Here is a 15,762-nt window from a genome sequence, read left to right as displayed (position 1 = left end):
AAATACTTTCGGAAACGACTTCCTGACATTTAAATATATACTCGATGTTAACAAATTTTTCTTCTTCAGAAACGCTTTCCTTGCCATTGACAGTCTACATTTTATATCCTCTCTGCTTTGACTATCATCAGTTGTTTTGCTCCCCAAATAGCAAACTCCTTTTCTACTTTACGTGTCTCATTTCCTAATCTAATTCCCTCAGCATCACCCGATTTAATTCGACTACATTCCGTTATCCTCGTTTTGCTTTGGTTGATGTTCATCTTATACCCTCCTTTCAAGACAGTGTCCATTCCGTTCAACTGCTCTTCCAAGTCCTCTGCTGTCTCTGACAGAATTACAATGTCATCGGCGAACTTCAAAGTTTTTATTTCTCCTCCATGGATTTAAATACCTACTCCGAACTCTTCTTTTGTTTCCTTTATTGCTTGCGCAATATACGGATTGAATAACATCGGGGATAGACTACAACCCTGTCTCACTCCCTTCCCAACCACTGCTTCCCTTTCATACCCCTCAACTCTTATAACTGCCATCTGGTTTCTGTACAAATTGTAAATGGCCTTTCGCTCCCTGTATTTTACCCCTGCCACCTTCAGAATATGGAAGAGAGTATACCAATCAACATTGTCAAAAGCTTTTTCTAAGTCTACAAGTGCTATAAACGTAGGTTTGCCTTTCCTTAATCTTTCTTCTAAGATGAGTCGTAGGGTCAGTATTGCCTCACGTGTTCCAACATTTCTACGGAATCCAAACTGATCTTCCCCGAGGTCGGCATCTACCAGTTTTTCCATTCGTCTGTAAAGAATTCGCGTTAGTGCTTTGCAGCTGTGACTTATTAAACGGATAGTTCGGTATTTTCCACATCTGTCAACACCTGCTTTCTTTGGGATTGGAATTATTATATTCTTCCTGAAGTGTGAAGGTATTTCGCCTGTCTCATACATCTTGCTCACCAGATGGTAGAGTTTTTTCAGGACTGGCTCTCCCAAGGCTGTCAGTAGTTCTAATGGAATGTTGTCTACTCCAGGGGACTTGTGTCGACTCAGGTCTTTCAGTGCTCTGTCAAAATGTTCACGCAGTATCATATCTCCCATTTCATCTTCATCTACATCCTCTTCCATTTCCATAATATTGTCCTCAAGTACATCGCCCTTGTATAGACCCTCTAAATACTCCTTCCATCTTTCTTTGCTTAGAACTGGGTTTCCATCAAAGCTCTTGATATTCATGCAAGTGGTTCTCCTTTCTCCAAAGGTCTCTTTAATTTTCCTGTAGGCAGTATCTATCTTACCCCTAGTGAGATAAGCCTCTACATCCATACATTTGTCCTCTAGCCATCCCTGCTTAGCCATTTTGCACTGTCTGTCGATATCATTTTTGAGACGTTTGTATTCCTTTCTGCCTGCTTCATTTACTGCATTTTTATATTTTCTCCTTCCATCAATTACATTCAATATTTCTTCTGTTACCCAAGGATTTCTACTAGCCCTCGTCTTTTTACCTATTTGATCCTCTGCTGCCTTCACTATTTCATCCCTCAGAGCTACCCATTCTTCTTCTACTGTATTTCTTTCCCCCATTTGTGACAATTGTTCCCTAATGATCTCCCTGAAACTCTGTACAACCTCTGGTTCTTTCAGTTTACCCAGGTCCCATCTCCTTAAATTACCACCTTTTTGCAGTTTCTTCAGTTTTAATCTACAGTTCATAACCAATAGATTGTGGTCAGAGTCCACATCTGCACCTGGAAATGTCTTACAATTTTAAACCTGGTTTCTAAATCTCTGTCTTACCATTATATAATCTATCTGATACCTTTTAGTATCTCCAGGGTTCTTCCATGTATACAACCTTCTTTCATGATTCTTAAACCAAGTGTCAGCTATGATTAAGTTATGCTCTGCGCAAAATTCTACCAGGCGGCTTCCTCTTTCATTTCTTACCCCCAATCCATATTCACCTGCTATGTTTCCTTCTCTCCCTTTTCCTGCTCTTGAGTTCCAGTCACCCATGACTATTAAATATTCGTCTCCCTTCACTACCTGAATAATTTATTTTATCTCATCATACATTTCATCAGTTTCTTCGTCATCTGCAGAGCTAGTTGGCATATAAACTTGTACTACTGTAGGCCGGCCGCAGTGGCTGTGCGGTTCTAGGCAGTCTGGAACCGCGAGCCCACTACGGTCGCAGGTTCGAATCCTGCCTCGGGCATGGATGTGTGTGATGTCCTTAGGTCAGTTAGGTTTAAGTTGTTCTAAGTTCTAGGGGACTGATGACCTCAGAAGTTAAGTCCCATAGTGCTCAGAGCCATTTGAACCATTTTTTTTTTTTTGTACTACTGTAGTAGGCGTGGGCTTCGTGTGTATCTTGGCCACAATAATGCGTTCATTATGCTTTTTGTAGTAGCTTACCCGTACTCCCATTTTTTTATTCATTATTAAACCTACTCCTGCATTACCCCTATTTGATTTTGTATTTATAACCTTGTTTTCACCTGACCAAAAGTCTTGTTTCTCCTGCCACCGAACTTCACTAATTCCTACTATATCTAGCTTTAACCTATCCATTTCCCTTTTTAAATTTCCTAACCTACCTGCCCGATTAAGGGACCTGACATTCCACACTCCGATGTGTAGAACGCCAGTTTTCTTTCTCCTGATAACAACGTCCTCTTGAGTGGTGCCCACCCGGAGATCCGAATGGGGGACTAGTTTACCTCCGGAATATTTTACCCAAGAGGACGCCATCATCATTTAATCGTACAGTAAAGCTGCGTGCCCCCGGGAAAAATTACGGCTGTAGTTTCTCCTTGCTTTCAGCCGTTCGCAGTACCAGAACAGCAAGGCCATTTTGATTAGTGTTACAAGGCCAGAACAGTCAATCATCCAGGCTGTTGCCCCTGCAACTACTGAAAAGGTTGCTGCCTCTCTTCAGGAACCACACGTTTGTCAGGCCTCTCAATAGATACCACTCCCTTGTTGTCTTATCCACAGACAACTACAAATAACACCCTACAGGAAGTTGCAGAGGATTAGGATACGTCAGTATCCAGACATTTAATGCAGTTATTGTTACCTAATGTACTTAATACATGGAATGAACAGCCTTTTCTTGTTTCATACATGGAATGAACAGCCTTTTCTTGTTTCATTTTAAACCTTTTATAATTCGCAAAGAAATTACAGACACCTGCTGCGAGCGGACATTGCTCTAAAGCAATGGGAAAAGTTGAAAACTTGTACTGGACCGGAACTTTCCTCATTGCTTCAAAGCAAAGCCCGCTTGCAGCCGGTGTTTTTAATTCCTTTGTGTCTTAATTCAAAGTGGCTGTTGGATCAATATGACGGCTATTCATTCGTGTATGTCCGAAAGAACAGACATCACATGTATACCTCGTGTAACTGTTTCTAATAGGATCTGATATGCTGTTTACTGTAAGTGTAGGCGTACTGTGTTCCATAAAACTTAACAACTAGTAACTGAGTTCTACGCAGTCTTGCAAAACCGTAGGTGTTCTTCAGGAAATAGAAACCCTATACTGCTGCTGTCGGCGTTGTGACTGGAGTTTTACTGAGACCTGGACAGAACCGATAGATAATAAAGATTTAGTTTAGATTTAACTAGAGAATCGAAGGAGTATTATATATACTTAACAGTTGGGGCACAGGCCTACTATTAAAATTTGATATTGTACTTTATATTTATTTTAAAGTCTTTTTCTTTTCATTCTTTTCTTTTCTTGCTATTATTATTATTATTATTTCATTAAGCTGGAAAACTCCTAAACTCTCTAAATATATTACACTGTCATTAAACTCCCTGATAGACTGGACTTTGTACGGGGATGGGACTCGAACTAGGACCTTTGGCGATCATGGGCACTTTCTAACCACCTGAGCTACCTATGCACGACTCATAGCCTGCCCTCACTGATTCTATTTTACCACCTACTTCCTAGACTTCTGGGTTCGAGTCTGCCAGCAACTTTCACACAAGCGTACCCTCTGGTGTGGAGTCAAAATTCGTTTCGGATATATGCATTTATACAACATTTTGTAGTCAACTGAGGAACAAGTCTTTTAGATTGAAAGCCCTGATAAATGTTAAAAATAAGACAATTGTCCTCTGTGTAGGCTCTTATTTCTCTAATTTTGCGATTGTAGCTACCTTGCTAGAACAAATGGATGGATCTGAGCACTATGGGACTTAACTTCTGAGGTCGTCAGTCCCCTAGAACTTAGAACAACTTAAACCTAACTAACCTAAGGACATCACACACGTCCATGCCCGAGGCAGGATTCGAACCTGCGACCGTAGCGGTCGCGCGGTTCCAGACTGTAGCGCCTATAACCGCTCGGCCACCCAAGTCGGCTTGCTAGAACACAATACTTTTCTTTACTCGTAATCGAAAGCGGCTTTCTTTTTTTTTAATTTTAAGAATGCATTTCTCGGCGATGCTGAACACCTGTCTTTTAGCGTCTCTATTTGAAATTCGTTAACGTTTCTATGTTCTGTCCGCGCTGACTAAATGAGTGTGTGACAAATCGCCCTGTTACTCTTGTCTGTACCATACTTCAATTTCATTTCGTAAGAGACCTCATCCGACAAAACAACACTCAAGAATTGGTCGAACGACAGTGTTCTAAACAACCGCCTTCCAGTTTCAAATACACTTCCTGGTGACCCTTCGAAACTATCACTGTTTGTCGTCCGTCCTCCCAACGGCTAAACTTGTGGGGTCGTTCACTCTTGAGTCGTTCAGGAAGGGCTGACCCAGATACGTGACGATTGCGACCGACCCCTGTGATCGATCGCCGACGGTGTAAATAAGTGACAGTGGGTCTTTGTCGTCTATTTAAGGACATTAAATTACAGTTGTTAGCGCCGCCCGCCATCTTTACACCTACCACTCGTCATTTTCTCTCCCTCTCGCATCGCATAACAACATTTTCGTGATTGAACATGAGGACTTAACGTGATCCAGAAACAATAATACGATTTCACAAGACTGTATCCTCCACACATGACTGAAGGTAGAAACTCGAAGTGAATTATAACTTACGCATTGTATTAAAAGTTTTTATTTTGAGAAGAACTATCCTGTCTTACAAAGCAAGGGAAGATTGCCGTCGATGGGCCATCTAAAGAAAATATTTAATAAAATCCTCATACACTGTAATAAATATTTTATTTTCAGTATGACTTGAATTTTACGCTTTACATTTTAATATAGTAGACACGGAAGTCATCAATATTTACCCTTGATGGAATATTTCGAAAATAAAAACATATGTCATAGGCCCATTCAAGGAGACTGTTTCCTTTGTCCTTTGCCCTTCCGTGAATGGGCTATAGTGTGAAAGGTGTTAAATACTACATATACCTAAATAAGAGCCAATAAAACATTTTTTTTTATTTTTAGGTCATGTTTGTGGAATCTGAAACCGAATAACCAGTGTTCGACACCAAGGAGACTAAAAGTAGAAATTTCGCGCTCGGTCAAGAAGTAATGCGAATAATTGTGAAATGGTGTCTGTAGTGCGGTTCCAGGCTGTCGTGGATGCCGGTGATCGTCACACTGAGCAACGTTTGTAACCTGCAACATAAACATGGTACGCAATTAACAAATATTACCTTCTCGCGTGGAAATTAAAATGTGTTTCTCTAGGTGGTTTATTCGCTGTTTCTCTTCCTCATTCCTTAACAATTGTCCTAGTATCACTCGTTTTTCGTGGGGGGGGGGGGGGGGGGCTCTCAAGTAGCGGAAGTTTAATTACAACCTCCCTGTACGTGAGAGTTCGTCTCTTTAAGGAATGAGGGGCTTACTGGTTGTTAACAAATGCTCGTAAGTGGAGGTTCCACAGTGCGATGGAGCTCCAGCTTCTTGAAAAATTTTCAGCATGTTCTGGCGAATGTGTAAAATGACAAATCACCAACACATCAAGGTACGTGATTCACATAAACTTCTTTTCGTCAGAAAAGACTGGATCGTCAGTCTTTCTCGGGAAACGATGCTAAACGCTTTGGTGAGTTACTCGTGGGCGACGAAGGCATGTGCTGCAGCTTTTCCCGTATTCTTAAGTTGCGGCAAGTAACTTCCCGTTTAAACGGGACTCAGCCTCAGCAGTGAATATTGAACATGACAGAAAATAGTTATCTTTGAACTAGAGCCACTGAATCAGCTCACGAAACTCTACGCGTTGTTGCTTATCAGCTGGCCTCTGTGGCCGAGCGGTTCTAGGCGCTTCAGTCCGGAACCGCGCTGCTGCTACGGTCGCAGGTTCGAATCCTGCCTTGGGCTTGGATGTGTATGATGTCCTTAGGTTTAAGTAGTTCTAAGTCTAGGGGACTGATGACCTCAGATGGTAAGTCCCACAATGCTTAGAGCCACTTGAACCATTTTGTTGTTTATCACAATGATTCACAACTTGCAGATATTGTATCCTGTATGCTTTACAGTACGAACGTCATCGCATGATATGTCGGACAGATCGTACGTGAAATGACTTGCTCTCGGTTGGAACGTCGAGTAGATTTCTGCGGAGATGTCTGCAAAGCTCTACTGAATGCTATCTTCATCCCGAACGAGCACGCAGGAGCGATCTGTGGACTTCCCGTTACATAAACATTGCCTTCAAATTGCTGATGCCATCATAGAATGCTTTAAGCTTTAGGAGATGTACAGGCGCAATCTCGACGAAAATCATGCCTTACAGTTGTAACCGGAGCGCACTTTTCGAAACGGAGGCCGTCTAACGTCTTCTGTATATGTGTTATTGCCACTTTGACAGTGATTAATGAACGAACAGAGAGCGAGAGGGCGAGCTGCTCCAGTGAGACCTGCACGGGTAACCACACGAACCAGCAAGCTACGAGGGGCGTTCAGTAAGTAATGCAACACTTTTTTCCTCGGCCAGTTTAGGTTTAAAAGATCCAGAATTTGTTGTGGGACGTTCTCCAACATTCCCGCTTCAGCCCTTATAGTTTCATGAAGTTCCGACAGGTGGCGGCGCTTTACGTAGCATTCTAAAATGGCTTCTGCAACGAAGGTGCGTTCCAAACAGAGAGCTGTCATTGAGTTTCTTTTTGCAGAAAAACAGTGAATTACAGATATTCGTTGGCGCAGAATGGCTACGAAGTCCTGGCAGTGAAAAAAAAAGATCAGTTGTGGGAGAAGAGGCTGTTATCGCAACAAGGTCGAGCAAACCAGTTCTGCTGCACACAGCTGTGACCCTTGCGTGCTGGAACGTGCGGACAGTCTCATTCAAGCTGACCGACTCATCACAGCCAAACACGTCTCTGCACGCTGTATGTCTGTGTTGGTAGCGCTGTCACACTCGTCTACCCGTTGGGGTGCTCAAAACGTGTGTGCCCGCTGTATTCCTCTCCGCCTAACAGAACTCCATTAAGAGCAACGAAGGACTTTATGTGCGGAATTGCTTGCACATTACGAAGCTGATTGTGACGATTTTTTGTCGATCATTCTCACAGGCGATGAAACAAAATGTCATCACATATCACATCGAACCGGAAAGGAAACAGCAATCTATGGACTGGCACCACAACAACTCTACTCCGAAGAAAATGTTCAAAGCCTCTCCATCAACCGGTAAAATCATGGCGACGGTCTTCTGGGACTCTGAAGGAGTTACTCTGTTTGATGTCCTCCGTCATGCTGCAACGATCAAGTTTGAAGTGTATTGTGCTACCCTCAGGAAATTGAAGAAATAACTTCAACGCGTACATCGCCATAAAAATGCAAACCCATTCTTTCCATAACAAGTCTGTGAACGCGAGAAGAGCTCAAAAAACTTCATTGGGCTTTTCTTCCTCATCCATCCTATAGCCTGGATTTCGCAGCTTCCGGCTTGCTTCAGTTTGGTCCAGTGAAGGATGCACTCAGCGGGAAGGAGTACATGGATGATGCTGAGGTTGCTGATGCAGCAAGACGTTGACTCCGACGTGGACCGGTAGAGTTGTCCCACGAGGGCATACATGTCCTGCCAGTAAGGTGGCGTATCACCGTCGCATTATGTTGAAAAAATAGGCTTTTGTAGTCAAAAGAGTAGGGAATAATATGGTGTACTGGAATCCTGAACAAAACCAACCTGCTTTCAGAAAAAAAATGTGTTGCATTACTTACTGAACGCTCCTCATACAACTGGCGCCAAGCTAACAAGCCATTTACTTTCAATACGTCCCTCTCTTGATTATTACTGAAAATGTAGTCTTGTGAAACGAGATGAATGCGTTTTAAACTCCCTGTAGCTCAGACTGTTTGTTGTATCTGACTCTGAAGCCTATGGAAACGCAAAAACAAAACAGCGGCAGAGTACGTATCAGCGGCTTGTGAGTTCGCCAACGTGAAGATTCCTGCACAGTGTTTCCAGCGGAGACAATGGGCTGGAGTGCCGTCTGTCGAGGCGACAGCAAGTGAGGCGAGCATTGAGGTCACACGCTACGCTGCCACGGGCAGCCCTTGTTCGCGGGCGCTCGTGTGGAAGAGCAGCTTAACAAAGGCCCGGCCGCTCTGACACCCACGTCTGTTTACGGCTCTCTCCCAGCCCCACTCCCCCTGCCCCTCTTCCCCATCCCACAGTTATCTGCTTGCTACTCTACATGTACAGATGTTCCGGAGCTACCATACGAGTTTCTACTCGAGTATCGTCCAAAAAACTTTGGTGACAGCATTCATTCTCGATGTAGTTGTTATGTCAAGCGCGAACTGAAACATTGTTTTATGCACCTAAATCTATACTCTGCAAACAATGGTAAGGATTGCAGCAGCGGGTACTGCTTATTATACCGTTCCCAGGAATGCCTGTCCCTCAGGTTTAAAACTAACAACGGTTATAATATAAAGAATGAAATTTTCACTCTACACTGGAGTGTGCACTGATATGGAACTTCCTGACAGATTAAAACTGAGTGTCCGACCAAAACTAGAATTCGGGACCATTGCTTAAGGCGGGCAAGTGCTCTACCAACTGACCGACCCAAGCGTAATTCACAAGCCCTCCTCACAGCTTTACTTCCGCCTTTATCTCGTCTCCTACCTTTCTAACTTCACACAAGTTGTCCTGTGATCCTTGCGGGATTAGCAAACCTGGAAAAAAGACTCGACGGAGACATGGCTTAGCTACAGCCTATGGGATACGTATTATCAAACTGTATGCAACGCTGGGCACATCCAACCGTTGTCAACGTTGTGTTCTTTACTCTGTGGGCATCACCCCCCTTTGCCTTGGTCGTTTCACCATACTATAGTGGGAGGCGACATTAATTACGTATTGCATCTGAAAGGTCAGCATCCTGGTCACTTATCATGCCCAGCCCTGCTTACAATGGTGGAAGACTTCTGTCTTACTGACGCATGCGAGGAGATCCACAACGACTCCACTGACCACAAACATCTTACAAACAGTTCTGCAAGAATCTCTACATCTCCGACACCCTCCAGTCCAGAGTGCTTGCCGCAGAAAAATGGCCACTCACCTTTTCCAACCAATGCCGCTCATCAACTCCCTCCTACGTCCAGTGCAGTCAGTCTGGCACAGCCATGAGATGCAAAGGCTCAACATGTCCTCCCCTGTGACCAATCTGTCGACAACGCATCGCAGTAATGTGCACTTACTGTGAATACCAGCTTCCAGATACTCCGTTACACTGATGTGGTGGCTCAGCTGCACCAAACCAATGATCACGAGGGAGTTAATCCAGTGGCACCATGACACCATGAAATTTTACTACATCATTTTGCGGGAACTCGACAACCAGCCTCCACCACTTGAAACGCACAGGAAACGACAACGCGTTAAGGTCAAGTTTCTTTCATTTGGCACACTATAAGCTACAGAGTAAAGTGGTGAGGTCAAACCGGAAGGATATCAGTCTGAGGAAAACCTTGTATGCTCCATACCATGTCTGACCATCGTCGCCATCACCAACAGCTCCTCACGACCCTCCTCAAAAAGACGGTAGACATGTCAGTACACAGACGACTATTGTCTCCATCTTTGCTAACCACTATTAACAATTTTGCGACGACACAACACAGATGATGCGACATCTGAAGGCGTTCACCGACACGTCGAACGTACTGGCAACGCTGCATAGGCAACATTCTTGGTGGCTGCGATTGCTATGGACGAGGTGGCGCGTGCTACCGCCAAAGGCACGTCGAACACATTGCCAGGCCCGGATGGCCTTCCAGTTCAACACTTCCAGATGTTCCATGACCTGATGATTCAGCAATGAACCGATGTGTTCCAGGAACTGCTAACTTCCACGAACCAACGGCCGCAGTGGTGGCGGCACACATACACACAGTACTGCCCTCAATCCTTTCACAGGAGTCGATGTTGCATGGTCGTGGTGCCAACCTACAAACTGCCATTGGTGAATGACATGATCTCATTGCGCTTGCTATGTCCTGCCCCCTCCATGTGGAACTGGTATCCATCAGCTTCAATAGTGCCTTTCATAGTTCCCGACACCAGTTCCTTCCATCTGTGGTGATGCATATGAGGTTCCTTCTGCAATTTGTCGACACTTAAGACGCTTGCTCACCAGTGCCACATTAAGTATTCATGTCAAGTGACAACAGGCGGGACCGATTCTAATACGACATTCCGTCAGACAGTGCTGTCTCCTGTCCACTGCGCTGTTCTCCATCACCCACTAAACCGTTATCGGAGCTCTCCTACCATGTCTAATTTGCCTCACCCTCTGCATCCATACCTTCCGTTGCCGGCATACGCGGACGACCTCCTGCTCCTGGCACTAACACCCATGGAAATACATAACACCATCACATGGATCCAGCAGTATGGGAGTAGCTCGGAAAGTATTTTCAGTGTGGCCAAATCCGCTATTATGAACATCGGTCGTGGCCTCCAAGATGAAGGAGCAATGGCGCTGCCTACAGTGGACAAACTCCGTTACTGGGGTATCATCATTTACCAGGTATCCCACCATACAGCAGTGTAAGCCTGCTGCTCTTTGCTTGAGACGATACAAGCACACATCCAACACAACCTCCACCGCATCCAAAATCCAGTCCAGCGAATGGACTATGTCAACATCTATGTTGCGCCCAAGCTGGTAACGTTGCCTAAATCCTCCCTCTTCCAATGGTCCTAGGACTTTGGGCACTTCGTATCGGCAGGAACCATCATTAAGGTCCGCTGTGACACCCTCAACCTCCCCACTTCAGCAGGAGAATTCAGTATTGTCCACATTAGAGCCAGGACATTTGCCTCATACTTAACTACTTTGATGAGGTATTAACATGGGCCTACCATCTCCCTTACGAGCAGCCTCTTGGTGATGCTTATGCCAGCCTCCCCTGTCTCCCCAGTCAATGTGGCTCACATTGCCGTAACACTTTCCCAAATATCGATCTACTTTGTCGAACTCATCACCATACGTAAAGCCCTTCTGACCACACAAGCACTACGAGCAGAAGATTTTGACGCGTTGTTTTCGCAATGGATCACTAGCATATGTAGGAGAACCTCCACCCAGATGTCCATTGGACGTCAGTTGGAAGAACTCCATGTTCCCTTCTTAACAATCGATGCATAAGCCTCATGGTACCGCATCATTAATGGTAAATACCCGACAAACGAGCGACTTCACTGTATTGGACTGTCCAAATCACTGTTATGGACTCTCTGCCGAAGCGATAGTACTGTTGAGCATCGTCTCACATGTTTGTCGAGGAACGATGTAAGACAACTTGTGCAACAAATACTAGCATGTAACCTTCCTGCCCCGCTAACGACTGTCAGCCCGCAATTCCTTTTCCTTCCGGAGGACACACATTTTCCACTTATCAAGCACCATCCCATAACTTGGTTCAAGGGTCTGACGACTGCATGCCTCTTCGGCGACGGTGTGCACTCCAAGCTAAATTTTTGGTATTATCTTTCAGGTGCTCTCACAGCACTTGGACGAACGCCATACTACTGCTGTCAATTTGCTAGTTACTTACACAGTGTAATTTACAACCCACCTTTAGTTGGGGCGTACCCAACGTTCGACATGCCTGACATCTAAAGAGAACCTTTTTCGGGACGATACCCTGTATCAACGTAGTCCAGGCCAGTGAGCGGGAGACTCTCTACAAGAAGTGCGCAGTGCATCTCCCAACTTACGTTTCTTTGTTTTCTGATTTTTTGTGGCCCCAATGTTTTGCGGCTCTGGAGCTGTTAGGAAAGTAAACCCTTACTGAACAATGCTGGGACGACAAGGAAAATATACTCACATATATTAATAACAATAAAATTTAGAAAACACCAATACATACATAAATAAAAACAAAAAGCCCTCTAAATTCGTAACTTGACACAGCAGTCACCATGGATGACTGGGACTTCGTGGCCAGGTCTCGGGTTACGATCCGTGTCCATTTCGCCCCCTTCCCCCTGACAATCGTTGTGCCTCCTCTTCTAAAAAAAACACAGGGTTTGTCTTATAAGTAAACGATCAGGCCGTGAACATCTATTGCACAGAATAGATAGGACGAGTCGCGCAAGCTGTAACACTCTAGTTCTCTCGTGAACGGTTCTATACTTCGAAACGAGGTTTTTGATAAATAGTACTATGAAGAAGGCCACGTAATTGTCCGTCACATTTAATTCTCTTAACTCTTCTATAAACCGGCATATTGAAGCAGGAATGTTTTCTTAATGTAACGATGCTCTTTTGAAGCCTTAAATCCCACATACAAACAAAAACTGAAACAACCCAAAATTAGTGTAAGGAGAGCAATGTATGAAGCTTTCATCGAATTCGAAAGTAGTGTTTTATCCACCTATCTGATAGAAAATCCTAAGAAATTATGGTCTGACCACAGTCAGCACTGCTGGTGGTGAATGTATCTGCCTTTGAGGCCAGCTGATATACCATAGCAAAGCTGGAGTTCCGAGGTGTCTGACGGTGTGGGAAACGCTCCGCATACAACTGACGAACAGCCCTCCCATCGCACCGAGCTTTGATGTACGATAACATCATACCGACGTATTCTGCAAACATGTAGTTCACCACGGTCTACAGCAGTACGCTAAAAATGAAATGTAGGTACAACTTGCATTCTGTGCTGAAGTGAATGATTGCTACTGTATGGCGTATATTTTGAGCAAAGACCACAATCACATCAGCAGTTACAAATAAATCTCTCTGGACAGATCACAAACTCACCGGCGGCGGGCATGGGGCGTCAGGTGATCGGTGAATGACGTGCGTAAGCCCTGGTCAGTATATAACAGCACAACTCTGTAGATGATCATACATTTTCTACGTGCCTTACGAAGTTTTTCTATTAGTTGCTCTGAATATTATTTTTGTAAATATGTCGTCAAGTTACAAATGCTATTTGTTATTTAAGAAAGAGAATATGCGCGGAATGTTGACATTTTGTAAGTAGACACGCTGGTCTAGTCAGAGAAAGGCTATTGCCAAAGAGTATAATAAATTGTATATGTATTATCGCTGGACATGCGAGCGCGCCAAAAATTTAGTAGTTCGGAGTCGCGAGAAGACGATAGATGTCGTTGGTTGTGTGTATTCATCGGTGTTGCTACGCAAAAGTGCAGAGATACAAAGTTTGTTTCCGAAATTCGGAGCAGTGAAAACTGAAATGGTTGTATTGGCGGATGTTTAATATGGGCAAGCTATGGCATTTATTGGGCACAGTACAAATGCAGCAAGAGTAATACACATACCATCAAGTGTGGCTATGTTATGACAAGAAGACAAACCTGTGCCCTATTTTATCGCTAAATGAAGACGCTCGACAAACCAACAGCATCATAAAGTGAAGTAAGTTCTAGACTTTTTATAATTAGAAGTGTAATAGACTGACCAGCGTTGTTGGAATTTTATTTCTTAAATATCATTGTTTTCGTGCATATTGTCACGTAAATAATTTTCCTAAGTCGTTATCCAAGTAGTTTCCATCCTATCCCTTTGTAAGAACCGAGATAATCAGAAAATGAACCGAGCATGAAGTGATCATTAATTTATTAGATTATCGAAACATAGTTTCCCAATTTTTGGACATTAACATAAAAATGAAATCTTCGGCTGTAGTATGAATAACATCAGAAATATAATGATGCAAACGGCAGTATTAATTCATTTGCCAAAAACACAGTAACTTTCATAATAAAAAGTTAGTAGTAAAACTTTGCATACTCGTAAACTGGACACTAAATTTCACTGTCAAAGCACAGTTTCTAATTTATAGCTTGTGGCATAATTTATAACTTTTATTACAAAGAAATATCAGAGTAACAGCTAGGTCAATGATAGTCCTTACCAATGAGTAAATTCAAACAACGTTTCTGCTTGCTGCAATTAAGACAGTCAGTATTACGGTGAGTAACGCAACAAAAAGTTTCTGACCACAGTCATTGCACAATATTACTTTAACTGATCTTTGAAAATTAATATAATGTTATTGTGTTTGCTTTTTGATTATTATCTGACTACAGTGACATGTGTTGTGTGAAGTACTTGAAAGTGTGCTTTAGGTATTGTTCCTACGTCATGACGCCAGTAACTATTCAGACGTACGACTGCTTACGAGTATGAAGTTCAGTTTTAATTTAATCATTATTGTTCCGGCGACCGTAGGTTATTTTCATTAATGACATAATTTGAAAACCTTTTTTCAAATTTTCTGCTTACTATGGTTAGTTAAAAATTAATTTACGTAATAAAAATTTAACCTAACTTTGTTTCTAATCGTCATTGCTAAGGTACTGAGCAGTGGCTGTTCGATTATAACTTCATATACTTCTCTCGGGTTTGCATTATTCAGATTAGATGCCTTTTCCCCACAGATTAGGGACTTTTGGTACACGGTCACATAGAAAAGCCTAATTAGCCGGAGAGACTGGGGGGGGGGGGAGGGTTATAAGTGGCGCCCAAATTTCGGAAGATAAGAATGTGTGTTGTTATATTTTGCGTGTATTGGAAAAACGGCACCTTTCCGGACGTGAGCTCTTATGCTAAATTTAACCATTTTGGTCACCATCACAAATTTTCAACGTCTGTAAAGGGACTTTAATTTCATCCTGTATTGTACATTTTATGATGATAGAGTTGCTGAACATTTAGCTATGTTACAATGTACTTTAGGTAGTTCCATCTTGCCCTTGCACAGATTCGTCCGACGGTTATCCATGATTAACAGTACCAGTCACAAAATACGCATACAATCACGGTATGGACTTTTTGTGAGTACATCTAATTTCCCAGTACGCTTTTCGTGCATCAGCTCATTATGAGACTACTGTTGCATTATGCGAATGTATTAACATTCCCTGCTTGTAACGTTTGGAAAGCGGGACGTCCCGTAGATAGAAACAAGTGAACAATTTGGGTGATAATAGATGAACATAGAATTACTACTAAATATTGCAAAATTGGTCTGTGTACAGTGTCTACTTTTCCACTGCGCCAACCCATGTGACTCAACCTCCATTCTCGGCCGAATAAATGAAAGAATCCTACACAACAACTTGAGGTAGAAGTAGCCAGAGACAGTGTGGAAAGAGCCAAAGCGGCCCTGCTGAAGAGATACACAGCAGCTGAGCTTTGTGACTCCGCTTATTATATCCCTGGAATAAATCGATCACTCACACAGTGGCACGGCGTGTGCTGTGTATCCAGGGTGTCAACAGTGAGCGATTTGTCAGTTTTAAATTGGTGGCATGCAAACACGGCAATAAGTTTATGCATAGCTTT

Source organism: Schistocerca piceifrons, chromosome 1 (genome assembly GCF_021461385.2).
Source record: "Schistocerca piceifrons isolate TAMUIC-IGC-003096 chromosome 1, iqSchPice1.1, whole genome shotgun sequence".
NCBI lineage: Eukaryota > Metazoa > Arthropoda > Insecta > Orthoptera > Acrididae > Schistocerca > Schistocerca piceifrons.
Note: the sequence above shows the minus strand (reverse complement) of the source record.